Source organism: Zonotrichia leucophrys, chromosome 10, assembly GCF_028769735.1.
Source record: "Zonotrichia leucophrys gambelii isolate GWCS_2022_RI chromosome 10, RI_Zleu_2.0, whole genome shotgun sequence".
Taxonomy (NCBI): Eukaryota; Metazoa; Chordata; class Aves; order Passeriformes; family Passerellidae; genus Zonotrichia; species Zonotrichia leucophrys.
This window is the reverse complement of record NC_088180.1, coordinates 4,193,636-4,220,335: the sequence shown is the minus strand read 5'-3', so window position 1 is coordinate 4,220,335 and position 26,700 is coordinate 4,193,636. Positions and strand designations below refer to the sequence as shown.

At 42.4% G+C, this 26,700-nt stretch overlaps 1 protein-coding gene across 5 annotated transcripts in view; it reads right to left on the bottom strand.

Annotated features, from left to right (window-relative positions):
* Positions 1-26,700, bottom strand: part of PEAK1 (pseudopodium enriched atypical kinase 1) — a 111,260-nt gene that overhangs the window by 62,629 nt on the left and 21,931 nt on the right. For 3 of the 5 annotated variants that reach the window (XM_064722698.1, XM_064722703.1, XM_064722701.1), the window contains exons 2-3: positions 3,525-3,624; positions 375-544 (exon numbers count right to left, since the gene is read on the bottom strand). The gene's annotated coding sequence lies outside the window, so the exon portion shown is untranslated. The remainder of the gene's footprint in view (positions 1-374; positions 545-3,524; positions 3,625-26,700) is intronic. The other 2 variants (XM_064722700.1, XM_064722699.1) reach the window with 1 other exon arrangement.

Below are 26,700 nucleotides of genomic sequence, written 5' to 3'. Positions count from 1 at the left end.
TCCACAGGTTTCAGGAGTCACACAAAGCACTTAAAATATAACAAAAAACAGGGACAGAGCTACTTCTACCCCTGTTCCAAACTGCATTTTGCTGGCCATTGGGTAGGAAGACAGTCAGTAATAGATAAAACTCTTTTTGTTTTTCAAAGATGAAGACATGGGATGAAACCACAGGAAGAAATTTCAACTACTGAATAAAGTACCAGATACTAAAATTTCAACTTTTTGCTAATGAATAAAGCTGACAAAATCACGTTTGGTTCTTGTAAGATTCTCTATTTAAACTCTGGTAGTAGTAAAACAATATCATCTATAATACAAGTTATCCTGCTGTACTGTATTGGAAATCAGAAGATAGCAGAAAAGTGAGTTACCACTTAAGTCTGAGGCACTGAATCCATTCTCATGTCAATGGTTGGCTTGGCAAAACCTCCTGCAGCCACTGCTAATAAATCCTGCTGAAAATTTCAAACTTCCCACTTGTCCAGACAGATTCGCTTCACCCCCTTCTCTTCATTACTGCTGGTCAGGGCAGCAACATTTTCTGTGAAAGACAGACAAGAAGATTATTTCAAACAAATTTCAAATCTGATTTATTGTACATTTTCCTTGAGTGACCTCCTGATCTCTTAAATGCTGTGAGAGCATTTTTTTTTACAAAAAACACATTTGAATTCTTTTCAGAATTCTGGCTGCAGAGCCGGCACCCCAGACTTTTGTCCTTAACGTTCCCATTTGTTTCCCACTCCCCAGGAGCACACTGCTGCAGCCTTCCTTTAACTTTATCTGCCCAAGAGCCATGCTCAGCTCTGCAAGGGAGGCAGATGGGAGGCACAGGCTGAGGAACAGCCTCTAGAGCCCACTGGAAGAATGAAGGACTTTTCCTGGGAAAAGGAGCAGAGCTCTTTGGAGTTATTCAAGGCAACAGCTCTGTCCAGTTCTCCTGGGGTTTTGTTTGTGGGGTTGGTTTTTTCCCCTCCTCTGGTATTCTGCTTCTTGTGACTCCAAGTGTGAACAGGTTTGTGGGTGACAAAGTTGGCAGAAAGAAAGCAAACACAAATAATTTGTGTAAGGGAAGCCACAAATAACAAGGAGCAAAGCACTTAAACTTGTGTGCAAAGCAAACCCAGCCTGGTGAGGGCACAGACTGAGCAGCACAACCAGAACTCCTTGACAACGATTATCACCACAAAAGGACTTTTTAGGACATTTGAAAGGAAGATTCTGAAATAGCCCTGCAGATGAGCAGCAACAAGTGAGATGAATAAGAATTATCCAAAGAGAAAACACACATTATGTGCTTGACAGTGGACTTAATGAGAAGGGTGAACATCCTGGCATTGAAGGCAGGTAAGGGAATCACCCCTAAATCAGACTTCAACTTGTGGCTCATTGTCTAAATAGAGATATTAGAGATGAGGAAAAAATTTCCTGTGGATGGAGAAGATGGAATCTTCTCCTAACCCGAGTGTTACCAACCAATTTGCTTTTGCAGATGGGATTAGCCAGAAATAGGATGCAGGAGAAGAACAGAAATGAGAACTGAGCCCTGCAAAGCCTCCAGAAGGAATGTTAAGGGAACACCACAATCCTTCTTAGTTCTGAGATCCTCACACAGCAGAAACTTTTTCTTTGCATATTATCAAGTTCTTTGAAATAGAGAAAAGAGCCCTGAAGAAAAGAGAAATCAGCCAACACTTTGTGGCATGGAATGGCTACAATGAAAGATTATTTAAAGTCTCAGTGTAAGGAAATGTTGTTTGTGTAAAATTTTAACCCCTTCCAAAATGTTTTTTTTTGTTGGCAAGAAGAACAAGAGACTGGGAACTTTATGGATTCAGGCAGGATGCTGCAGTTCAAGGAGCTGGCTGGGGAAGGAGGGAGATGGATTTCTCCTCCTTTAGTGCCCACCAGCCTGCAGAACCTGTTCCCAAGCTGTGGGCACCTCTGGGCACGTCTCTAAAGGGAGCTCCAAGCCAGGAAACATTGCTAAAGCTGTAGCTATATAATAAAATATCAACAGTTACATGCATTTTTAAATTTTAGTTGCATGCAGGTGTTTGTACTTCTGTCCTAAAATTCTGCAGGCTTTGCCCAGCAGTACAAAGGGCTGTCCTTGCCCTTTGCCTTCACCTGTGGAGCTGCACAGCTGGAGATAGCAGAGACTCACTGCCACAGCTGGATAGAAATCTGGTGTTCCTGTGGCTTGTGAGATCACTGAGGTGTTTTATAGGTGCCACAGAAAACATTTTATCTCCAACACCAGCACAGTGCACATTGAATGGTAGCTAAGGCAACAGGTGGCACAGATCACAGACACAGTTGTCATTGTACTCACAAGCAGCACAGGGACTTGAAAAACACAACCTACCACTCAAAAAGAAATGACTCAAGCCACTCCATATTCACTTCTGTTCCAGTGCCCAGTACTACAGATTCATTTAAAACATTTGAAGTTAATCAATAAAGATGATGTGCAATCCTTTTTAGCAGCTGCTCCAAAGAGGCAATTCACATGGGTGAATGATGCTGCAGATGAGTCCCTCTGCATCTGCCTTGGCTTTCCCTGGGGGCTGGGGCAGGAGAAGCCCCTGTGCAGAGCTGCCATGTGCCTCGGTCCCCTCTGCTGTCCTTGCAGCACAAAGGGCAGGAATGCTCAACAAATGAATCACAGTCCATTCCTGCAAACACCTCACAAACCACTCCTGCACACACCTCACAGACCATTCCTGTACACAGAGACCATTCCTGTACACACAGACCACTCCTGCACACACAGACCACTCCTGCACACACAGACCATTCCTGCACACCTCTCTCAGAGAATTCCTGCACACCTCTCACACACCATCCCTGCACCCATCCCAAGAGGCTGCCAGGGCTGGAGCAGCTCCTGGCCAGTCAGGCTGAGTGACAGCCAGGGGTAAAGGGGCACCTTCTCACAAGATTAGGAACAGGAAGGCTGTTTCAAACCCCTCCATATGAATTATGATTGCTGACTGTGTAAGGAGGCAAAAATGGAAGTAAACCCACTGTCACAGACCTCTTTTATGAAAAATCCTTTCCTTAGGATTTTCCCTCCTGAGAAGCTGAGAGGCCTCAGGAACAAAATGTAAACAATGGTTATCTGCTGCTGTGGAATGCAACAGGTGCATCTGTGATTGGTCTCATAGAATTGTTTCTAATTAATGGCCAATCACATCAGTTAGCTCAGACTCTCTCTCTGAGCCACAAGCCACAACCATTCTCTTTTTCTATTCTTAGCTAGCCTTCTGATGAAATCCTTCCTTCTATTCTTTTAGTATAGTTTTAATATAATATATATAATAAAATAATAAATCAAGCCTTCTGAAACATGGAGTCAGATCCTTGTGAAGACTGTCACAACCCACAAGGAAACAAAGCTTCATTTGGGAAAGGTTTTTCCTCTTCATGATGATTGCAAGTGAATTCTTCCTGAGCTATGAACAACTGGTGATGCTTTAGCATTCAGTACATGGCCTGATTTTATCATAAAAGCTTACCCTGGCCTTCAGCTGGCTGTCAGATTTGCCAGCCTGGTAGGATTCTGGCAACACTTGTGCTGTTTAATGTCTCAGCATGCTGTATCTTGGACACAAACCCCTGCAAAAAAACCCCAACTATAAATATTTATGTTTGTTATCCTTTTTGCATGATACAGTCAAGAGAGGGGAAACAGATTCTTTCCAAATGGACTGAATCAGAGAAGCATGACAACATCACAGGGTCAATATCCACGAGCAAAGCATTCCATTAAACCATGGGCTCCCCTCAGTGGAGTCCCACACACACCCTGGGCAGGGCAGCTTTGCCCAGGAGGCTGCAGGGACCCCCTGGCACAGCAAACTGTGCCCCCAGGAGCTGCCAGCCCCCAGGGGGACATTGCTGCGGGTTGGGGTTGCTGCTGAGCTCCTGAGGCCGCTCAGGTGGTGCCATTCTGAGGTGGCATTACACAGCCACTGACCAGGAGAGATGTGCTCTGCTTTCACAGCAGTAATTTCTTCACTTCCAAATTGTCTCTTTGGGCAAAGAAATGCTGCACACACAGCATTTCCACTCTTGGAGGAGAAAGGGAAAGGGAATGCATCAGTACAGCTCCTGACAGATTTGTTTTTAATACAAATTCACAGAGGTACACGAGAGACTCCAGAAAAGCTTAAAAGTCAGAACTTCTGATACTTTAAAAAGATATTAAATACATGATGACTGTTTAAAATAGAACTGATTCATGGGGAGAAAGGAAGTACTTAATGACTTGCTCATGCTTAAGGACTCTTAAATAAAACAAGTATCTGTTACTCATGCCTTGGAAGGATTTGCTGCTCCCGAACTACTGATTTGAAAAGCTTTTGACACAGCAAGATGAAGACACATCCCCAAGGGCTGCTGTGTGAGCTGAAAGCCTGTGTGCTCTCAAACACTCTTCCTTTCATTGAAGAAGGGAAAGATTAGCATGAGGAAGGAAAAAAAAATAAAGACTTAGTTGTTTTGGCTTTGGAAATGAGGTGTCAGTAAGATTTTCTAGCCTGAAGAACCACCAAAGAACCCCAAATTATCATGTCAAGAAGTAGTGATTGAATTTGAGACCACCAGAGGCTATCCAGGCCCTCATCTGCATCTCTCCTACTGTAATTTCATTCATTAATTGTTGGCCTAATATTACAGACCCAATACCATTGAATAAGAGAAGAAAATTAGCAGAAAAGACAGAAATGACAACTAGTCACCCTCCATCCTTATGAATGAATCCTGTAGTACAAACTTCAAACACAGGGTTTATCAAGGCTTGGCCAAAATGCAGTTTTGGCTCTGGGATAGCAGGCAGCAACAATGAAGCAACACAAGCCTCTGCTCCATTTTTACTGCTCTGTGCTCCAACAAGCACAATTTCCTCTCTCAGCAGCTCCTGAAAACCTAGCCTGTTATTGGTATTTCATGTTCCTGAAAGCCCTATGAATAGCTGAATGGGGCTTTCCAGAGGAGGGCTCTTGGCACAGCCACCCCAGCTCAGGTGGCAGCACGGACACAGGGACAGGGAGAAGCTGGCAGGAAAAACTGAGAGCAACAATACAGTGCCCCCAGTGCCAAAGCCTCAAATGGCTGTTTATGCAACTTTCCTTCACAAACTAACCCCAAAACTTGCACTGGGATTGCAATTTGCATTTCAACCCACTCTCCCCCCGCCCCCATTTGCTGTTTGCCCAGTTTTATTAGAACCATCTGCAAGATCCTCCCCTTCCAGTTTCTTGTGTTGGTTCATCTGGCAGCTGCACTTTCTCATCTATTCAAAAAATCTTTGTTTCAAAGTTGTTGAGACAGAAGGTCTTTGACAGGCTAAAAATCATCATGAAAATCAACACAGAAACCACATCAGATGCTGTTTTTTAAAGATTGAAGGGGAAGAATGGAAGCTGGAATATATACATATATCTATATATATGGGGTTTTTTTAATGGGAAGATAAATGAGGGTTTTGGGGATCAAAATAAATTTTACCAACTCTATTTATCTGCAAAAAGCCACAATTTAGTGAAGTACTGCAAGTTGCCACTGCAGAAAGGGTTTCAGGCTCACCATTATTACTGACAGAACAAGAGAAATGCAGAGAAGTATTTCCTTACAGCAGCTCTTGGCAAAAGATCAGTGAGGGGAGTGCAAAGGGAAGGAGGAATGTTGGTGAAGTTGTAGGGTTTGAATCATTTTCTTTAAACATGATACAAGTGTTACGAGTTTTTGAATACAACATGCTTTTCAATCCCTTTCATTAGCTGGTGCATGGTGCTGCTTAAGCTTCCATCTTTCACTGTAACCCTCCTAGGGATCCTTGTTCCCTTCTGGGGACAGATATCCCTGCTGCCACCAAGCTGGGACAAGCTGATGGGACAGCTCCTGCTGCAGCACAGGGCAGGGCACAGCTGAGAAATGGCACAAAGCCTGGGCCTTTCATTGCTTTGGGTATTTTTCTATTTCGGTATTTTTCTACTCCAAACTGTTTCTGCAGAAGAATGGCACAATCTTCACTTGGGGATTAACAGAGAATTCCCTTCTAGATTCCTCCAAATCTTCTCATAAAACATTCTTAATAAAGCAAATTCACTTCAAGTATGAACACAAAAGCATTTTCTCTTTTCTTATGTTGTTGCTGTTTAAAAGGTAACAAATAACTACAGACAATATTCACCTGCCACCAAACCTTGCTTGTTCATGTGTAAATTTGAGGAATTTGTGGCATGAACTGAATTATTTCAAGTCTCCCAGAGTCCCAGCAATGCTGGCAATAACTTTCTCCACGTTTGCACCAGAAGCTCAGTCCTTTAACTCTCCATCACATCCCAGCCCTGCTGTCATCTCCCCTGACCTCCCTGATTCTGTTTTATACAACCTCCAGCCCACGTCTTCCCTAAGCAAATTCCTAATTCCTTGTTTAACTAAACAAGACCATTTAAAGTTTCTCAAGCACTCTGACAAGATTTCTACAGCTTCTACACTGGGATTTGCCATTTTCTTCCCACACTTTCCTTTCAATCCTAACAGAACATTTTTGGGTTTAAATAAAAGTATTAAGCAGGATTTCAACATTGCCATGAACAAATTGGCTTATCTTCTCCCTTGAACTTTATCATAAAACACAATTTAAGTGCTTTTAATTGCACAGGCTCTAGAAAAAAAGATGCAAATGTAATAATTTGAGTTGACAGATCATGCAAGGCAGACTTTAAAAGTATGTTCAGAAACACTGGAAACAGCATTATCATAATCTAACTTTATAAATTTTATATGCAAATAAAAAATTAAAAACACAGACCTGAAAATATTTAACGAAATCCATGTATTTCCATGAATAGTATAAAAAAAGTAGATCTGCTCTTGAAAAAGTATCCTGGAATCTCTCAGGGGAATTTATGGAATAACCACAGAGTTTGTGCTTCTGTGATCAACTAGCAGGAGAGACTTTTATTGAAACATTTAACATTACTTTTGTTAGCATATTTCACTCCAGTGACTTATTAGAAGTTTTGGTTAAAACGAGATATTCTTTGTCCAAGAAAGCTGAACAAAACCAAAGTTTGAGACACCAAGCTTGAAATTTCTCTTCCCATCCCCCCACAAATGTATTCAAAAAAAATACCATTTTGATGAATAATCTCTTCCAAATCCTCTTTTCCAGTCACTTTTCATCTTTAGAGAATATATACATTTATATAAGCCAGAAACAACCACAAAAGCAATTTCAAACCCCCATCTCATTGCATACCCCTGTTTCAAGGTATCATGAATATATTAAGCTAAAATTGCAAACAAAGGAAAGCTTGGGACTATAAAAAAAAATTACACCCTGCTGTTAATGCCATTTTTCTTGCTCTTGAATAGGTGATGTCAATTCCCTGGTTTCCATTCAGCAAATAAAGCTGGGAAGTGGCAGTGGATTTTCTGCTCCAAGTGCAGGCCCACATCCAAACAATTCTAACATTAAAACTGTGCCTGCCAGCCTCAAATATTCCCTCCCACAGGAAAAGCCACTCCTGGATGTACCAGAGAGGCTATCAGAAAATCTTATTGAATTGGGGTAGAGGAGAAAGTGGCAGATTCAATGTGTGCATGGCATTCTCCTTGTGGAATCTGCTCCTACAGAATGAAGTTCCTGAGAGCAGAGGCTGCTGTGAGCCTGCTGAAAGCTTCATGCCATGGACAAGGGCAAATCTGGGCAAATCTTGCTGAAAGCTTCATGCCATGGACAAGGGCAAATCTGGGCAAATCCTGCTGAAAGCTTCATGCCATGGACAAGGGCAAATCTGGGCAAATCCTGCTGAAAGCTTCATGCCATGGACAAGGGCAAATCCTGCTGAAAGCTTCATGCCATGGACAAGGGCAAATCCAGTGTGCCCAGCATCAGAGGCACTGCAGAACTCTGCACAGCTGCCACAGGAGCCCCAGGACAAACCCAATGGCACCTCCCTTTCCTGGCACAGCAGCTGCCAAAGGGCAGGGGATTGGTCAGTGCAGCCTCTGCAGCCCCTGGAACTTGGGGGGACCCACTGCCATGGGCTGCACCTCTGTCCTGGGAATGCAGCCACAGCTCCTCCTGTCCTGGGCTAAGGCAGAGGATCCATCACTTGATGCCCACTTCTGTGCTCTCAGTTAGGAGCCCTGCCCTCCATGGCTCTGTCAGAACAATCCTGCCCCGTCCAACACCAGCCCTCCCAAAACACAAGTGCTCAGGCCAGGGGGGCAGCTCAGCTTGAGCACAAACCCTCTCTGGAGCCCAGAGCCCAGCTCAGCTTGAGCACAAACCCTCTGGAGCCCAGAGCCCAGCTCAGCTTGAGCACAACCCTCTCTGGAGCCCAGAGCCCAGCTCAGCTTGAGCACAAACCCTCTCTGGAGCCCAGAGCCCAGCTCAGCTTGAGCACAACCCTCTCTGGAGCCCAGAGCCAGCATGCCCAGCACAGAGGGCTGGTGGCCCCAGGCAGAGCAGGAACAGCAGCTCACACAGAGCAGGAACATTCCAGAGATGTGTGGCACCGAGCTCTTCCCACAGCTACAGGCAGACTAAGAACACTCACTGCAGCAGGAAGCTGGAGAGAAATGCTTTAGCTGAATTCTTCTCATCGCTCAAGTCAGAAATGCAATCTTTACTTAAATGTTAAGCCATATACATGGGCCATTAGTCAAAGTTCCTGTTCTTTTTTTAATAGCTTTACCAGGTTTGACATTTTGTAACGCTATTATTTTAAGTCTAGTCTGGACTAGAATTCAAATATTAGGAAAATGATTTTCAAAAGACTATGCTAAAATATCTTCCCCATATTGCTATCATTTGTCAAAGTTTTGCTTAAAAGCAGGTATTAAGATAAATGAAATGGATCAAAAATGGAATACTTCCAGGAACATAAATGATGGTTAAATTAAGCTTGTGACAAGAGCCAATCCACACATTTTGACTTCTCAGTGAAGTACCATTTGACCTTGCAATGAGAAAGGCACTCATATACTATGTAAATCTAAAGGAAGAAAATACATCAAAAAGTGAACTCAACTGGTTGAAAGAGCCAGAAGGCAGAAAAAGGCAACAAGTGGTGAAGGTGAGAGAGAACATCAGAAATCGAACAGCAGCTCAGGGAAAGGGCCAGAACTGTAGAGTCAGTCAGCAGAACAAGCAGAGCTTGAAGACAGGTCAGAAGATACAGTTCACTGAATATAAAACCTAAGTGAACACGGACAGAACCAGCTCTACTTGCTGCAAAGCCTCCTTAAGGTGAACAGCACTGGGTGACAGCAGCACTCCCTGCACAGGCCTGAGGGCATGGGAAAGGCTCTGGGAGTCCTTCCTGGGCTATTTCTCTCCCTCAAGTACTTAAGGCATTTTCCCTTGCTCTGACTGCAGTTTAAAAATACTGATGGAAAACAACTACAGTTGTAATAGGGAACTTCAAGTAGCACTTAATATTTCTGAAGTATTAAGATACAGAGTATGCATTTAAACAGCACGAAATGCAGCAAGTGTTCAGTGGCTCCAGATTTTTTGCCCAGTTATGTGAAATGCTCCTGCCTGAGCTGCATACAGAGCTGCACCCACAGTGCCCTGCTCACCACAGCCTCAGACTGAATGCACCAGGCAAACCACATCATCACCCAAAGCACTGCCAACTTTCAAACACTGAAAAAAAAAAAAAGCAAGATTATATCTTTAAACTCTCTCTTGCTAGAGACAGGTTGGGCATTAGTGGTTTTGGCAGCTGTATAAAACAGCTGCAGCTGGAAACAATTGGTGCTGAGCAATCGGAAACAGGCAAGGACAGAGGACAATACACTGCAAGTATTGCTCCCGTTCTGGCTTGTCATTACACATAGGAGAGCTTCTGCAGCCTCACTTCTCCAACAGCATTTGCTTAAAAAACAATTAAAAGACACTGAAATTTAGATCAATAGAATCAAGATCAATAGAAGAGTTTTGCACTTGCATTGATAAGTATTGTTATGGCAAGGGAGACTCTGAGAAGCTTTAATTCAAAATTCATTTGTCAGAGAAAAGTGGTTGTTTGAATCCTGCAGTTAAAGAAAAATGAGGCAAAAATCCAAAGAGAGTACTAAAGGACTATCAGAGAGTAATGCAAATGGTGACACTTGAGAACATCCCCAGCTGACACACAGTTCACTCGGAGTACACAGAAGGAGAAACAGGTATCAGCAGTAAGGGGGGATCCTGGATCACAAGGAAGAACTGCTGGTGAACAGGAATCATTTGCCAGGTTGGTGCAGGCCACGGGGCCAAAGGAACGTGGTTCACTGTGCTAAAGCAACTGCCCAGGGTGAGGTGACCTCAGTGAGTGTTATACTGCAATAAAACAGTTACCAAAGCTACAGAGGGATCTTTTAAATGCTCCTCTAGAAAATGATTTTACATGTTAGCTCAGAATAAAATTCCAAATTGGAAAGGTTGAAGCAGCAAGTTACTTTTTCAAGCATTTTACTCCTAAACACAAATTTAAGGACAGAGGAATGGAAAAGCAGGAATGCTCCATCTGTGCAGGATAAATTATGGACTAGAGGGGAGGAGACAATTCAGCTGCTGACATTTGAAACAACAGAGGTAACAAACTGCAGATTTAGCAAAGCTGCCAAATATCAAAAATGTTGAGAAGGAGATCAGAAGGGTCACAAATACCTCAAGGAGAGCCCCAGAAAGGACAAAAGTGGTTACAGGATGCCAGCAGCCAACAGCACCACCTTCCCCAAACTCACTGCCACCTCCACCAGCAGCTCAGAGACTTCTGTGACAGAATTGGGGTCTCTGTACTTCATATTCTTGCATGGAATTTTCCTTCAGAAATCCATCCAATTACCTTTTGAACCCATTTACAGTCCCATATCCACAACATCCTGTGGAAGGACATTCCACAGCTTCTCAGTTTTGTGCGTTTGTTTTGAGCTGCCAGGTTCTTGTCAGAAAACAAAAAAGAAAACAGATAAGAAGCTTGGTTCCTTTATTACCTCCATTTATTTTTCCCATGCCATCCATAATGATCTGTGATTTCTTTCCCAGGCCCCCTCAGCCTGCCTTGCAGTGGAAGTGTCCTGTTGTGTGTATTTGTGCTGAGTGGATGCTGCTCCATACCTCCAGCTCCCCACCCTGCATTCCTCTGCTGCATTCTTTTCAAGTGAGGCTGTGTGTCATATTCTGAAGCTTTTGAGAGGAGGATGAAAGAATTCTAGAGCAGTGAGAACAAAGAGGCGTGTTTGAAGGGAGAGAAAACTTATTTAGGGAAAAAACACAGGAAATAAAAGAAGTTTCACTGTGATTCTACGTGTTTGCAAGCAGAACTGTTCAAGCGTTATTAAAAGATATGAAATAGAGAACAAACTGTAAGATTTGTAATAGAAATCAGCTTATTTTTCTACCCCTTCATGCTTTACAGAGCTGAAATAATTTCGGTGTGCTCTGTTTCCCCTTCAAATGAGCATTTCACCACAGTTTGTAACTTCCCAGCTCATCTCAAAAGGAGCACCAGTGCTAGAGGCAGACACTAATGAGCCTCTGTATTCTAATTGCATGAATATACTGAAAAAAATAGAAATAAAGGCAGTGAAACAGATTGCAAAGAACTGGACAGAGTGCTGGTAAAGGAGGCTGAAAAAGAATTACTGGTCATTGTACACTTTTAATGTTGTAGGAGCAATACCTGGAACTCATCTTTTCCAGTATTAAAAGCCAACGGGGATCTTTAACACTCACTTCCAAAAGTACAAAAATTACAAAAAGTATACAAAATATTCCTGAAACTCTGGAGCAGCACTGCGATCTAGCACCCAGGTGAGGCTCCCCTCAGGTCCCACTGAAGCACTTTGGAGCTGCTGTTGCAGGTAAAGTTGCTTTTCTCACCTTGTCACCACTGGCTGTAGGTGGCACAGCAGGACACAGCTCCTGGCAGCATTTCTTTATTAAAGGAGCCCTCAGGGAAGCCCAGCTGAGGGCAGGTAAGGTCACTGCAAGTCGAGTCCCCCTTGGGGAAAACATCTTGGATTAAAAACTGCTGCAAACCACACCCATGGCAGGCCCTGCTCCTCTCTGGATCTGCTCTGAAGCTTTGGGCAGCCCAGACGTGGACATTGCTCATTTGCTGCCACAAAAAATATCCTATTAACATTTTTGAGGAACGTCCCACTTCTGATCTCTGGTAAGCATCCCAAATACCCAAAACTATATTATTAAAACAAAACAAAAAAACAAAAGGAAAAATACCACACAAAACATTCCATGCTGTTGCATCCCTGGGCTGCAGAAACCCACAGAGAAATTTTATAGTATATTTTTTCAGATCACAAATGTTCTTGTAAATGCAGTGAATTGCCTTAAAAATGTTGGCTTCCATTATTTAACAAAAGATCCCAGCAGGTGTCATTCATGAGAATATTTAAATTTTTGTAGTCTGCCACGACAAAATAAAATTGAGAGCAATCTCAATTTTTTTGTTGTTAAGTTACACCAAGTATATTTTAGATTTTCCCAAGAGTAAGACAGAGGAAAGGAAAAAAATATATTCAAGTGCTACTCTGTGTATGTACTTGAGAGCTTTCCCACTTAGAAATTCACTTTAGAATTGAATTTTGGCAGGTGTAAGATTTTTGCCTTCTTTGTAAAATCCTTCTAATTTGGCAGAGTTATGATGGTTTGAAGAAAAAAAACCAACTAGGTTTATATTTTCTGCACATAATCTTAAGTGTTGATAAAATTCAGTATTTACTAAATACATTTCAGGACATTGGGAACTAGGGAAGGGATATTTGCCCTTGATCATAGCAGGTCAAGATTGGAAGAAACATGAGGTTTTCCACATAAGACTGTCCTTGAAAATAGGCATAGAAACAGGAGAAAACCCACTGATATCTGCAAATCACGTAACACTTCTGATATTTTAAAACTTTTCAGCATATATGACTTCATAAACTTGATGCTGCTATGAAGAGCTACAGGCAATGGAAATAAAATGAGGGCTGTGCTGGTTTGCAGTGGGAATTCTTGCCAGCTCCCCACTGCCCATTCTGCATAAACCCATCAAAGTCTGATGCTCTGCCATGATTTCCCCACTGTAATCTGCTGCCTATTATTCTCTCAAACCCCATCTGCAGGTCATTTTTCTATCAAATGAGCTGGTTAAAATTCCTTCTCCCTTTTTATTTAAACCTAGGGGAATTTCAAATAGTCCAGCACTAACCGACAGGAATTTATTTTAACCATTATTTAAAACACCAGCAGCTTTGCACTGCTACAGTTTAACAGCTCTGATGGGTTTCATGCAGTCTCCCTTCACTTTATCTCCTCTGACACAGGCATTAGCATCCTGGGAGCCCAAGTGTGGCTCAGAGAGTCATTGCCTTTATTCCTTTTTAGGCTCAGACCTCTTTCCACACAGAATTTGGAGCATTACACAAATTTACTATGGACAGAAAGGATGTACTAGTGTGAAAATAGCTATATAACAAGTAAAAATATTTAGAAATGTATACTAAGGTAAATCCTCTTTCCCTTTATAATTTAAGAAATTTTGAGATGATTTTCCTTATATAAGGGAAGCAAACTGATTATTCCCTGATCTTTGAGGAAGGAGATACTGAAGAATTAAAATTCTGCATATGCATTCTGACAGACTGAAGCTTTTTCCTCTACCAGATAGCACTGTGAATGAAAGCCTCACACTTGCCAGCACTTACCTCCATGCCAGAGGGCTGAGAGGGAGCATGACCTGGATGGGATTGCTTCCTAAAGCCTGCATTTGAAGTGATCTAACAGGGTCCTGTGCAGACAGGCTGCTTCTCACAGGCTGCCACACACACTCAAACTCTGCAGCCAAAAAGCAGTTGTTCAATAAGAAGCTGTAGAGAAATGTATTTTTGCAGACTGCAGCTTGAGAACATCTGGTAGGAAGCCAACAGAATAGAAGACAATGGAAAACTGTTGGCTGTGATGGGGCTTGAAAATAATGAAGTTTAACATAGCTTATTTTTTCTTGTATGTGTGATGGAAGACAGGCAGGTGAGAGCAGCATGATGGCCAATGCTATCACAACATGTTTCCCTGAAGAAACACCTTTGGAGCACTGGGACAAAGCCACCTAACCAAAGCATCAGGTGTCTGTACTTGAGTGCTCATTGCAAATGCTTATTTGTGAGTTTCAGAGGTTACACTTAAACTACAGGTTCACAATTCACCACAAAAACCAAACACCAAAACCACCCAGTGCATGCATCAGGGTTCTCCTCCTTTTAGCAAAATGCCCTTAGCTGTGGGTTTGCAAGCTAAAGGGAAAGCAATTTTTCCTTTTTGGATTCTGAGCTATGCACAAGCTCGTGGCAGTGCTGCAGCTTGGCTTGGGTTTCACTGAGCTGAGCTGACACACACAGAGCAGTGAAGGTGTGACACAGCCCCGGTGCCACAGGCAATGCTCCTTATCTGCACCACCTGTGGCACTGAGTGAAGTCACACAGGCTGTCCTGACAGATGAAAGGCGGGATTCAGCCCTTTCCCTGCCTGTGCTGCCAGCCAAGCCACTCTGCTTCCTCTTCCGTGCCCACCCACTCCTCACAGCGGGAGCTCTGTGCCCTTGCCAGGCTCTGTCCTGAGCTCCTGCAGACACCTGAGGTGGCAGCACCACCCCGGCTGGGGAGGAGGGGCACGGGCAGAGCGCTCAGAGCCGCCCCAGCAGCAGGGGCTGCACTGGGTTGTGTCCCTGCAGAGACACTGAGGGTGCTCTCCCCACTGCTCGCTCGGCACACAATGGTACACACACACCAACTGCAGAGCTGCCAGCCTGGCTCTAGCCTAGAGAAAAACAAAAGGAAACACCTGAGCCACAAGGAATCCTTGTCTTCCTCATTTAACCTGGCAGACCCAAAGCTGAGTCAGTGGAGCAATGTGCACAAAGACACAGGAGCTGCTGGTGTGGGGCAGGGGGCTGCTCCTGGTCTGCAGGGGCTGCACAAAGGGCACCAGTGACCAACACCTGCAGTGCTCCTCAGAGAGGCTGCAACCTGCAAAAGCTGCACCAGACAAACCTCATTGCATGGAACTCCAGCAATCAAGTACTGTGCCTGAGCCTCATCAGCATTACTCATCTGAGTATGCTTTGATTTAATTCGTCTTAGTAAGGACCTGACCTGAGCTAAATCAGCACAGAGATCTGAAAAAAGAGATCCTGGTGGTGGTTGTTGTCTCTTTTGTTATGTGTGCCCCATTTAAGGATCACTTATTTTTAGGCAAAACCTTCATTTTTAGGCTGTGGCTCCATTATAACTTTATCAGCAGGAGAACAAACTTACACAACTCCTACCTTTTCTCCCCCAGCTGTTTGTTCCCATGCCAGCCAAGCCACCCAAGACCACATGGGTTTATGCTGGCAGTTGGTCTTTTTGGCAGGATTCTCCTTCCCCAGCTGAATAACTTCCCTGGCTGGGTTCACCAACATGTGCTGGCACAGCTCAGGAGACAGCGCAGAGAGGAAAGGAATGACCAGGAAAAACCAGAAGTCAAGCTTGACTGGGCTGCACTGCCACCACAGACACAATCCCATTTAATTAGCTTCCTGTTCCTCACCTGAGATGAGCTACAGAAACATTGAGAGGAAGAGTGATGTTAAACTAAAGATAAGGGAGGGATTCGGCAGAGTAGGGAGCAGATTCAGAATAGCAGCATTTAAATGGTTAAATCTTGAGAGGACATCTTTTAATCATCCCACAAGTCACACAAATTCTAAGTTCCATTAGAAAATTTAAACACATTTCACTCTGCCAATGCAAATATACTATTTGATATCAGTCTTCAGAAAGGGCCATACAAAGTTGCCCAAACAAATTATTTACTACTCAATGCCCAAAAACATTTCTAGGCTTTGTAATTCCAAGTCTGGCTACATTATCCTCCCAAATGTACAGAAAGAAATATATCTTTTGTCAATACTGCCATCACTGAACAGTATCATTCCAGAAATCATGCAAAGAAATATCAGCTTGGTTAAACACCAGAGTTCAAGAAAATGCCTTAATTTACAATAAAAAGCGGCTTTGGAAGAAGACAGGGATGGGTGCAGAATTGAGTATTTTGTATTTTTGGAGACAGTATGCTTTGGTGTTTGCAAGAACATTGTGAGAGATGCCAAAGTGCTGGCTGAGTGCCGGCAGAGCTGAGCACCATCCTGGCAGCTGCTCCAGGAGCAGCAAAGGCCCATCGAGGCTGTTACACACCAGCAGCATGCAAAGGGAAGGGTTTCCCAACTTCCAGGAACTGCTGCAGTCCCCTAGGAAGGGGATGGGGACAGCCAGCTGCCTGGAAACCCTTCTGAGTCCTCAAATGCCCACTAGCTCAGCAGCCAAACATTTCCATAATTCCCTGCTTCTCGAAAAGGCTGTGGCCCACAGCCCACAGGTAGGAGTTCCTTAGGCTTAGGAAATGATCTAGCAATAAACCTAGGCAGAAATCCTTCATGGTCTCATCTGAAGTTCAGCATTAACGGGACTCCAATGAGACATTTGGACATCGTGGCAATCTGGCAGCTTTGCAGAACACATTTGACTGCTGAGCTGTGCAATGATAAATACAGAGACAGACCAACCCCAATGCCCCACATCCATTAGGCACTTTCAGCCACTTTGCCAACACATCAAACCAATAAACATTGAATAAATATCACCATTTAGCACACCATCTAAACTGTGTTGTCCAAAAAAGTGGCCATAAACTACGGAGTTTTATGCTAACCCTAAGTTCTGATGACTAATCTGGTTCTTTCATTCCAGCAAACTGAAAGTACAATGGCCACAGTGGCTGATTGGCTGCTGGAAACTACAGCTCTTGTGTGAGCTAATCCTGGGGATCTCAGCAGCTCTAAGCAGACAGTGGGGGAAGGTCCCATGCTCATGACTCATGCTACCATTTTTCTCTCTCCTATTGTTTTGCAAATTCTATGCTTAATCTAAAATCCATTTCAACTAGAAACTTCCAGGCTCCGTGGAAACTTGAAGATAATATATTCCAAACAAGTGATGCTTCAGAAGGGTGTGGATCTACAACCCTTGAAATCAATCTAAATCTGGGCTGGCACTGCCCTGCCCTTGTCACTGGCCTCTGCTCCTTCCCATGCTTGCATGACCCCACAGAGAGCAGATCCAGATGTGACTCAGCTGGAAACCAGGGCAGTGCCACCACGAGGAGCCACAGGGAGTGGGAGTGATGGAGGACACGTCACAAGATAAAGTTGTGGCAATCCAGATTTAGACAAATCTAAGTGGAGGTCTACCACTAAGAGTTATTAATCATCCTGAACGAGCCATGTCTTAAAAGGAAATGGGCATCCTGAGCTTTGGGTTTCATTTTAAGGTATTGATTTATGTCCCTAAAACATTTTAAACCTGTACATTAGCAGAAAAGTTATCCTACATATCCTGGTAATATATTCTCTTAATGGGATACCTAGCAATGAAATTTTGTCTCACTAGATCTTTAAGAGCAGATTCAAACTTCAAGGATTATGAGTTCAGGCAGGATAATGCCCTGATGGCTGCCAGTAACACTTGGAAGCTGCTTTTGATAATAGGTAGGATACCACAGTAGCCACACTCAACTCTAGGAATCTTTTCTGCTTCATTGCTTTAGCTTTAACAGCCCATTTTGGAGTGGTAAAACAGTAGTAGAAATGGCAATATATTTATGAAGACACGCTAAATAAAATTGTATTGCTTTTACAAGGAAAAGTAGTAGATTATACCAAAGTTATAACAAAAACCCTGTGTGTCTGTAAGAACAGTGAGAGAACTGCAAGACAGGATTCCATCTGCCTCCCAGGACAACTGTTCATGCTGGGTACCCATGGCATGAGGCCAAACACACCTCCAGAAACAAATGTACCAAGTGTCAGATATTTTAATATCAGCTTTCTATGCAAAGCATTTCTGTTGGCCTACCACCCTCTTCCAGACAGGGAAATTCCCACTAAATCATCAATAATACATCCAGGCAGCCATCAGTCCGCCTGCTAATGAGCACTTCTAGCACACAGCACCCATCCAGAGAAATCAGGCCTGGAAGATGAGAGCACAGCCCTTAATAATTTACAAGGCTCATTAACCTTATCCCATAAGACAAACAAAAAGAATGGGGCATCTACTCAGATTTCCAGAGCAAACCAAGACAGAGTGTTTCAGAGGCCATTAGGATGTATCAGTCAATAAATACTCTCTAAATGTTCTTCTGTGGAATACCCTGGCAGCCAAAGAACCATCCATCTCTAAAAGCCTGTATTATTAGAGACACAACATCAGGAACCTTAAGAAACTTGCACTGCTGAAAATGAGATTGAAAAGGTTCGAAAAATTATTCAATATGGCAAATGCTAAAAGATGTTTTGAATTTGCTATTTTAAGTAGACAAAACCAGTCTAATCTGGTTCTGCGTAGAATAAATACCAGCTCTCTACAAATGTCAGGTGTGCCCAGGGACAGAACTCACATCCAACATCAAATACTCACTTTGGCAGCACAACACAGAACCAGCAGTGGGGGAAAAGACAGCCCAGGGTCTTGTCCTGGGACTAAACACAGTTCTGTACCTGGCCAAGCAGGGCATCCCTATTTCCACAAGCATCCCTTACACAGGGACTGGTATGAGTATCTGGGAAGGAATTATGATGATGCAGTTTGGTCTGCAGTTCATGAAAACCAACAGAAACAGCCCTAAAACAAATTGCTTGGTTTTCGTGGTGTCTCCTGCTACAAACACACACCTTACTGCTAGAAAACTGCTTTTCCATCTGCACAAACCCAGCAGCCACGAGGGTTTGCCTCCAGAGGGAAGCTCTCCACTCACATCTCCCCTTCTATCAGATCCCACACTCAGTTATCATATTCCTGTGCCTGCTTTGAAGTCTTCCTACAGGAGATAATCTAAATGCTGGAGGAGCTGGCTGGAACACCCAGTCACCCTCTGTGGGAAAGGAGGAGGCCTTGTGTTCTTCCCTGGCTCTGCTAAGCAGGTGTAGGAACAGGAGCTGGGAAGCTTTAGGTGCTCCACCTTGTTTCTCACTCCATTTACAGCGATCATGTGGGTTTTTTCCAGGGATTTTTTCCCAGACATTCTGTATGAGCCGCTGCATCTTCCCTTCCCTCTCCACATGCCCAGTGAACTCTCCCTCCCAGCTACAAAATCAGCATGCAGAACTGCTACATGATAGAGGCTAAAAGCACTTAAAACCCAGATGTGCTTCTTAGAGCCCATCCTATCCCACTCCTTCCAAAGGCAGGACAAAAGCCCCATTTTACTGTCGATCATTCTGAAATGGCAGCAATTAAGGAACATGCTATTTCCCTAATTACAATTTCCTTTTCACCAAAGCCCCTTTACTCCCAGCAGCTTCTATGGCAGGCACTGAAGCACAGCCCTTGCCAAAGCCAAGTGTGTGTGACTCTTGTTCTTTCCCAAGCTCTGCCTTCCCACCCCTGAAGGCTTTTCCAAGGTGGGCCATGGCACAGGGACTGTTCAACTGCTTGATGACATTTTGGGGCTACAAGGAGAAAAAACAGCACTTAAAATAGAGCAGAAGAATCCTGAATTAATAGAAACAAGGAATAACAAGGTAACTATATATTCCATAAAGAGTGCTGATAGAAATTATCAAAAGAATAATGGTTATCTTCCTGTAAAGAGTTTTTACTGAGGTTTCATATTGCATATTCTTTTGAAACAGGACACGAAGATAAAGGAAAACGTGATATCTTTTCCAACTTTCTTTCACAATTAGAGTGTATCCTTAATGCTTAAACCTAATTAAACTCAGAACAACTAATTCAAGGTTAGTAAAAAAAACCCATCTTGGACAGAAGATGATCAGATAGGGCAAAATTATTATTTCAGTGCACGATCTGGGACATGCTGAAGATTAAATATTAGCAGCATATGTTCGTGGAAGGAAAATAAAAAGATGGCATATTAACAAATACAGTTTTTCCTTCTGGCTTTCATGAGGTTACATCAAGTTCATGATATATAAAAACTTAAATACTTCAGAATAAAAATCTGTATGTATCAACTTGTCAGGCCAACACAACAATGTCTCAGCCTATAAATAGCACTCCCTGAGCCCACAGAGTTGTGGCTAAATAAACATTATCCTGTTTTCCAAGGAAAAGCTCCAGCTCTGGATGACCTGCAGGGTGATGGGGGCAGTCTCCTGACAGAATTCCTGACTGCTCACTGGCAGCACTCACCCTGCCACACCCCATGGGATGAGCACACAGTGAGGGTGAACAGTGGATGAGGTATAAATACTGCAAGAAAAGCAAGTACTGCCAGAACAGCACTGCTGTTGTGAACAGGTTACTTTTAATCAAAATTAAAACCAGTAACTGGTGTAATTTATCTGGACACATGTTCAGTGGTGCCATATTTCAGTCCCAACATACCTTTTTTCCACAGAAAAGTGCTTTTCTAATATCCAGAAGTAAAAGAATTTTTGAAAGACCATTCTGTCTCCAAAGAGACCATTAGGGTCAGTTTTCCATTCTAAGCAGAAATTCCTATCTTCTCAAACAGCTCCAGCTCCTCCAAAATAACCAAACCATCCTGAGCTTTCTCGTGTCCTCACCTGCCAAAAGCAACAAACACTTCTAAAGGAGGAACAGCAGAAAACCAAGAACTATTCTTTAATGGCAGTGAAGTTTGAACCAAGTGAAAATTATTGTTGCTTTCTCTGGAATGACAATTACCAAAGGTTTAGCCCAGAAATGCCTTAAAAAAAAAATAAAATTAGGATACTAAGACTTGCTGCCTTTTTCCATTTGTTTTTTGTCACAGATCTTTAAAGGATTCCCTACCTGCAAGTGAGAGATTATCTATGTTAACACTTTAAATATTCATATTTGTACAGGCAGATGTTATCTACAATTTTCTAAATCAGTATCTCCCAAAGTTTTGAGGTTTCTGCCTCAAAGTCTCAGTCCTCAGTAAATTTTATTTCCACATCCCATTACAAAGTTTTTAATTTAAAATTGCAAGGCCACACAGTCATGTGAGGCATTTCCTAACACAGTGGTGGGCCATAAACACCAGGTACTTTTGAAGAAATGCACACACCACGTACCCTCATTGAGAATGGGTGTAATTATGCACCAGAGCTCTCACCTTGCCTCTGCCCAGCCTGCACACTGCTCAGCAGGGATTTCTGCGCTTGAGAACCTGATTTTTCACACTCACTCCTCTCCTCAGGCACTAAAAGTTTTAGAACAACTTTCTCATTCATAACAGAACATTTTGCCTGCAGACCACACACAAATGTGACAGTGTGGGTGTTTGGAGGCTGCTGAAATGATGCTGGATAAATTACAAAGGCCAAGGGACTTCCAGCCCCCCAGGAGCTGCCCAGAATCCCCTCTCTCAGTCCAGCTGCAGTGGGAAATCAGGCTCCCAATGCACATTTATTGTCCTGAAAGTTACAGCATGGACACGTTACCTTACAAGGTGCACACAGAACACAGGACATAAGTTATGCCTGAAGAGCCCCAAGTCTTCCTATAGACAGGGGAGAAAGATTACATGGACAAATTACTCTTTCAACTGCCCTTCAGGTCAGTAGCTTTCAATACTAACTTTTTATTAGATACTTCATTAAGTTATTGACAATCTTTATTTTCCTTTTCAAAACTGCAGAGAATTAATTTATTTTTCCTTAACAGTACAAGGTATGCATTCCCTTAGGATCTTAAGTTACTTCATTGCTATAGATTAATTTTCTCTAATCTTACTCCTTTATAGCTCATTCCTCTGTTCAAAGAGATTTTCTCTCCCCATGAAAAACTAACATAACATCAAAGCTGCAAGGCTGTGCTTTTCTCAGAAGAGAAAGCGATATGTGAGATACCAAATTTTTTATACTGGAATTTTGAACGGTATCTTGTGACAGAATTTATGACATGAAACCTTACAGAACTTGAAAATTTTCTATTTTTTATGACTTGCAGTTAATATACACAGCAACAAAATGAAATATATAAAATATACACCAACTTGATAAAAAATTATCATGTTAAACTCTCCATTTTCAACATAACACAATGTAAACTCCTTTGCAAATGCCAGTCTGTCGATCTGTAGACACACAAGCTCATCCCTCTACTGCTGCCTCTCTCCTCTGTTGAAGTAAGCACTGAATTCAAATAGGAAACATTCTGAAGCACAATTGTTGAGCTGCTCCCAAGGGATAGTTACAGTTTCATGCCTTAATCACTTCAACTTTCCATTTTGTTAATAACACAGTTGAATAAAAATGATCTGATGCTACTTGTGCATTCATTTTAATGAGTCCCTGGAAAGAAATGCCTACAGTGAAGCATGCCCAGATCTCCTGAATCAGTGGGAAAAGTTCTGCACAAAGATTAGAAATATCTTCAGCTTCTATGCATCAGTAACATATTTTTGATCCTGAATCCCAATTCAGCTCTGAAGAAAAATAAGTTTAGGAGAAAGTTTCATAGTTAAATATGAAAATCAGTGCCTGAGCTAACATAATCCTCCAGCCCCAGCTTCCCCTTCCAAATCTGAGCATATTAATCTCCTTTCCTTTTAGCTGCTCCAGTTCTTGCATAACAATGCCATTTCCTGAATTCAAATCTCCACAAATAAATCTTAAAGCTGAATAATACATTATTAAGCCCTATGAATATTCCCTTAAGCAGGGCATCCTTAAAAAACTGGGCTACACTGTCACAACTCAGCATCATTTTCTTTGGACTTTCAGGGTAAGAACAAGAAGTACTGCAGCAGGCAACAACCTAAAAACCTTACTGAAACACAACATTTCTCCCCTCTGCAGAGGAGATTTTTAATAAGCTACTAATGCTTTGTTGAAATCCCCATCCCTCCACACAGCAGTCACTTATTTCTCTGTGGAAATGGAATTTGCACAGGCTCCCAGGGAAATTCTGGACTGGTATTTTTGGGGGAAGGAAAAGCACACGGCATCCCCACCTTCCTGCACAGCCCTGAGCCACACTCCTCTCCCAAGTGTCCAAACCATCAATGCTCAAACATTCACCTAAATGCTCATTCCTGCAAGATGAAAAATTTACAAGTACTTTACCTAAGAAGGATGCTCAGTTTCGATTTGCCTGCTCCCTCAGCTCTGATCTGTTCCTCTCCTAGTGCAAATGCTCGCTAGAGGCTAAAAATGTGTGTAATTACTGTGTTCCAGCTCCAAGCTGAGCACAGGCTGGAGACTCTCTGCATTAGTTATTATCTCAAATGAGCTCCCTCAAGTGTGACTTGCTGGATGAGGAGGATGGCAGCTGATGGCAATGCAGATTGTGCATGGACATGGTCCACAGGACACTTTTCACCAAAAGTCTATCTCAAGCAAGGAAAAAATAAATCATCTTGAAGTGCAACTAACTACGGGGTAAAGTCTACTGGATGTCAGAGAGCAAAATTTATTTCTCAATTAGGTCCATAAAAGCAAACTATTCATTATCACTGTTGTATCATCCACTCAAGACTCATCATACACCTTTTCTCAAGGGGCCTGGAGAATACAAACAGTATTACTAAGGAAAGATCAATTACCTGTTGTAAGCTAAACATTTAAAAAATGTCTTTGCAGTAATCCCGAGTGAAAAACAGACTGACATCCAACAGGACAAGACAGCGTTTCACACATGGAAATGAGACAAGTTCATTACACAGGGAACAAGAAGTAAGGCACCGAGAAACAAAGGCACATAATCTCTCCATTTAAACATTTTTTTATCAGCCACTCAGCAATCAGCACACAGTCCTGCCCCTGCCTGATGGAGCAAGCGCTCAGCACCTTTATCAGCTCAGTTATTCAGTGCAGCAGCTGAATGCTGAGCCTGGAGCATGCCTTGGCACGATGAAATGCCAAGCAGTGAAAAGAGCTGAGCCAAAAGAACTCTGTGCCAGTCCAGCCTAAGCAGTGCTTTCCTCAGGAAAGAGGAACAGAAACCAGTGCACTTTCAAAAAACTGAACATTTACCAACCAGGAAAGAGACTCACAGCTCTTGGAGTGGTGCCACTATCACCAGCATCTTGTCACCTCCCTCCCCATGCCCTGGAGGATACATCCTCCAAAATGAACCTTAAAAATCAACTGAAATGCAAGTGAAGAATCTGGAACGACAGACTAGATCTTAAGGTATAATTATTTTTGGTTAAAAAGAAAAAAAAAAAAAAGGAAGCTTGAAAACAAAATCACAATTGAATCCAGCACATTTCAGCTCACTGTGTGACACTGACACCTCTAATTCCAGTATCTTACAAGTCTAGACATCTGTCTGGAACTTTGGATCTGAAGCTAAAATCTGGCAAAACTGATGCAGTAGGAACACAGCAGTGTAGCAGACTTTATGAAGAACCCTTTTACTTTGGTAAGGAACAAGATCTGTTTACAGGGCATTCTGCTCCAAACCATCCAAATTTAATCAGTAAGAAGTTTACTCACAGAATGATCGATTACTCCCCACACAACTCCATTTAAAGCAAAGCTTCTGGAGCTTTGTTTTTCTCTTTAAAGTGCAAGGAAGCAGCTGAGCCATCCTGAGCCCATCTGCATGTTAACAAACCATTTCTTAAGGTAGGGATTTACAATCTGTGTAAGATGATAAAAATCTGCACTTTTGGTCCAAGGGACTATCCCTGCACTCCTCTGGCAGCTGGAGCCGCTGAAAGTGCTTGAGGGTTGTGTAATCAGCTTGATAGATGTGCTCCCTAATCTGGCTGGAAACTAATCCCACACACAAGAAAACTTCAGCTTCGTGCTTTTCATATTACTTCAGGTCAAGATTATTTACAAGAGGCAACTCTAATTTCCTACCATGTCATTGCAAATTTTTTTTAAAGTTATTTCATGGAAACACATTTAGAAATGCTCTTCCAGAACTGTGGCATTTCTTAGGTAAAAACTTGAGTTGGGCATGATATAATAACATTCTCAATAAACTCTAATACTTATTCCACTGGACTAATTTTCTATAAATTGCATGTCCATATTGGTATTCTAAGAAAATGAAGTTTTATTGCTATGTGCCCTCCCTTAACAACTGCCAGGCAAATAAAAGGAGTGTTAGAACTACTGTGTCTTAAAATCTGCAAAATTCAGGAGGGAAAAGGGGGGAAAAAGTACCATGTAGTAAACAAAGTCTGCCGAGGAAGGCCCGACAGTTCAAATTCTGTCCTTGGCAGAGCTGACAAAAAGGCCTGGGGGATGCACTGGGTGTTACAAGGGGTGGTGGTGATGGAACAAACCAGGACAGGAAATGAGGAATCACAGGGAAAGTGGATTGGAGCCTCAGCTCTCTCCTGTACTTAGAGATGGTTAAAAAACCTCCATAAATCCCAGTTTTCCAAGAATTTGTTTTCTGCCCCAAACTGAGAGGAGTAAAAAACATTTTTTCACGGAAATTAGATATTTCACAGCTTTTTTTTCCAGTGTTGTGCTTACACAAAGTGATACCACCACACAAAGCAATCCAAAGTTAACAGGTTCAACAAAATGTATTTCAACTCCTCGGAGAAAAAAGGAAAAAATAGTGTAAAGTAGCTCAAGACAATTAATGCACTTCTGTGCATTGTTTTGGTCATAAAAATGACACTTCTCACTTAAAAACTGTTCATCCACCTTTTCCAAACATGAACAGACTTGTATTTCCACCATCAATCTAATCTTTCCACCCTGACACTGAAAATTTTCCACTGACCTCAAGTGCTTTTGGTTCTTCTAAGTCCCAAAAGAAGAATCAGCAGCATAAAAGCTGCAGCTGAGCAGAGCCCAGATCCATTACTCTAAATGGATTGGATAACTGATCCATAACTATAAAATATTTATCTACATTTGGCATGTGGCTATCAAACACCATCAAGTTCATTAGGCAGTTTGGTGCAAGGATACATTTCTTGCAAGAATTATTCCAAGGTTTCCCAAGAAGTCAATCACCACAGCTTATTTAGAATATAATCAATCCGTAGAAAAAGAATTGGTTAATTGGCAGATCACCTAATCAAAAAGTTCTGACAGAATTACCTCATTAATTCCTCCCTCCTACCCACACAGAGTAAAATCACAGGAGAAAAATGCTCACACTGTTTTAAACTGGTCACTTCAGCTTTGTTTTGCTTTTTTTTCCACCCTGAATAGAAAAATGGAAGTAATTTTCTCAGATTGGCAACAGCTTGTCTCTTAAATCCACATTAATAGTTGGCTTTCAGTTTTGAAGATCCAATTTGATTAGTTCTCTGAACAAAATCCAAAAATCAGCAGCTGGTCCCTAAAGAAAGTTTCTTCTTTTGGGGAGAGTTCTTGTTCCCTTTTCCCCGAGCCTCTCACAAGCAGGATGCAGTCACTGCCACACTCGGGGTTCCAGGCTGGTGTTTTTTATGTGGCTCTGAGTTTGGACTGAGTTATCAGAGTAAGAAACTCACTGCATCCATCCCCCAGATTAGCCAAGCTGAACTTGCTGGAAAAGGACAATTTAGCACCTGGAGGCAGGTGCAAACTGAATTTCTCAATATATGGATAAAGGACAACCCATTTCTATTTATGTCTAAAAACCAAGGAAAGGAAGAAAAAGAGTAGCAAGTTACCAAAATACAACTGCTGCAATACATTATATAAACAAATACTTGCAATCCTAGCC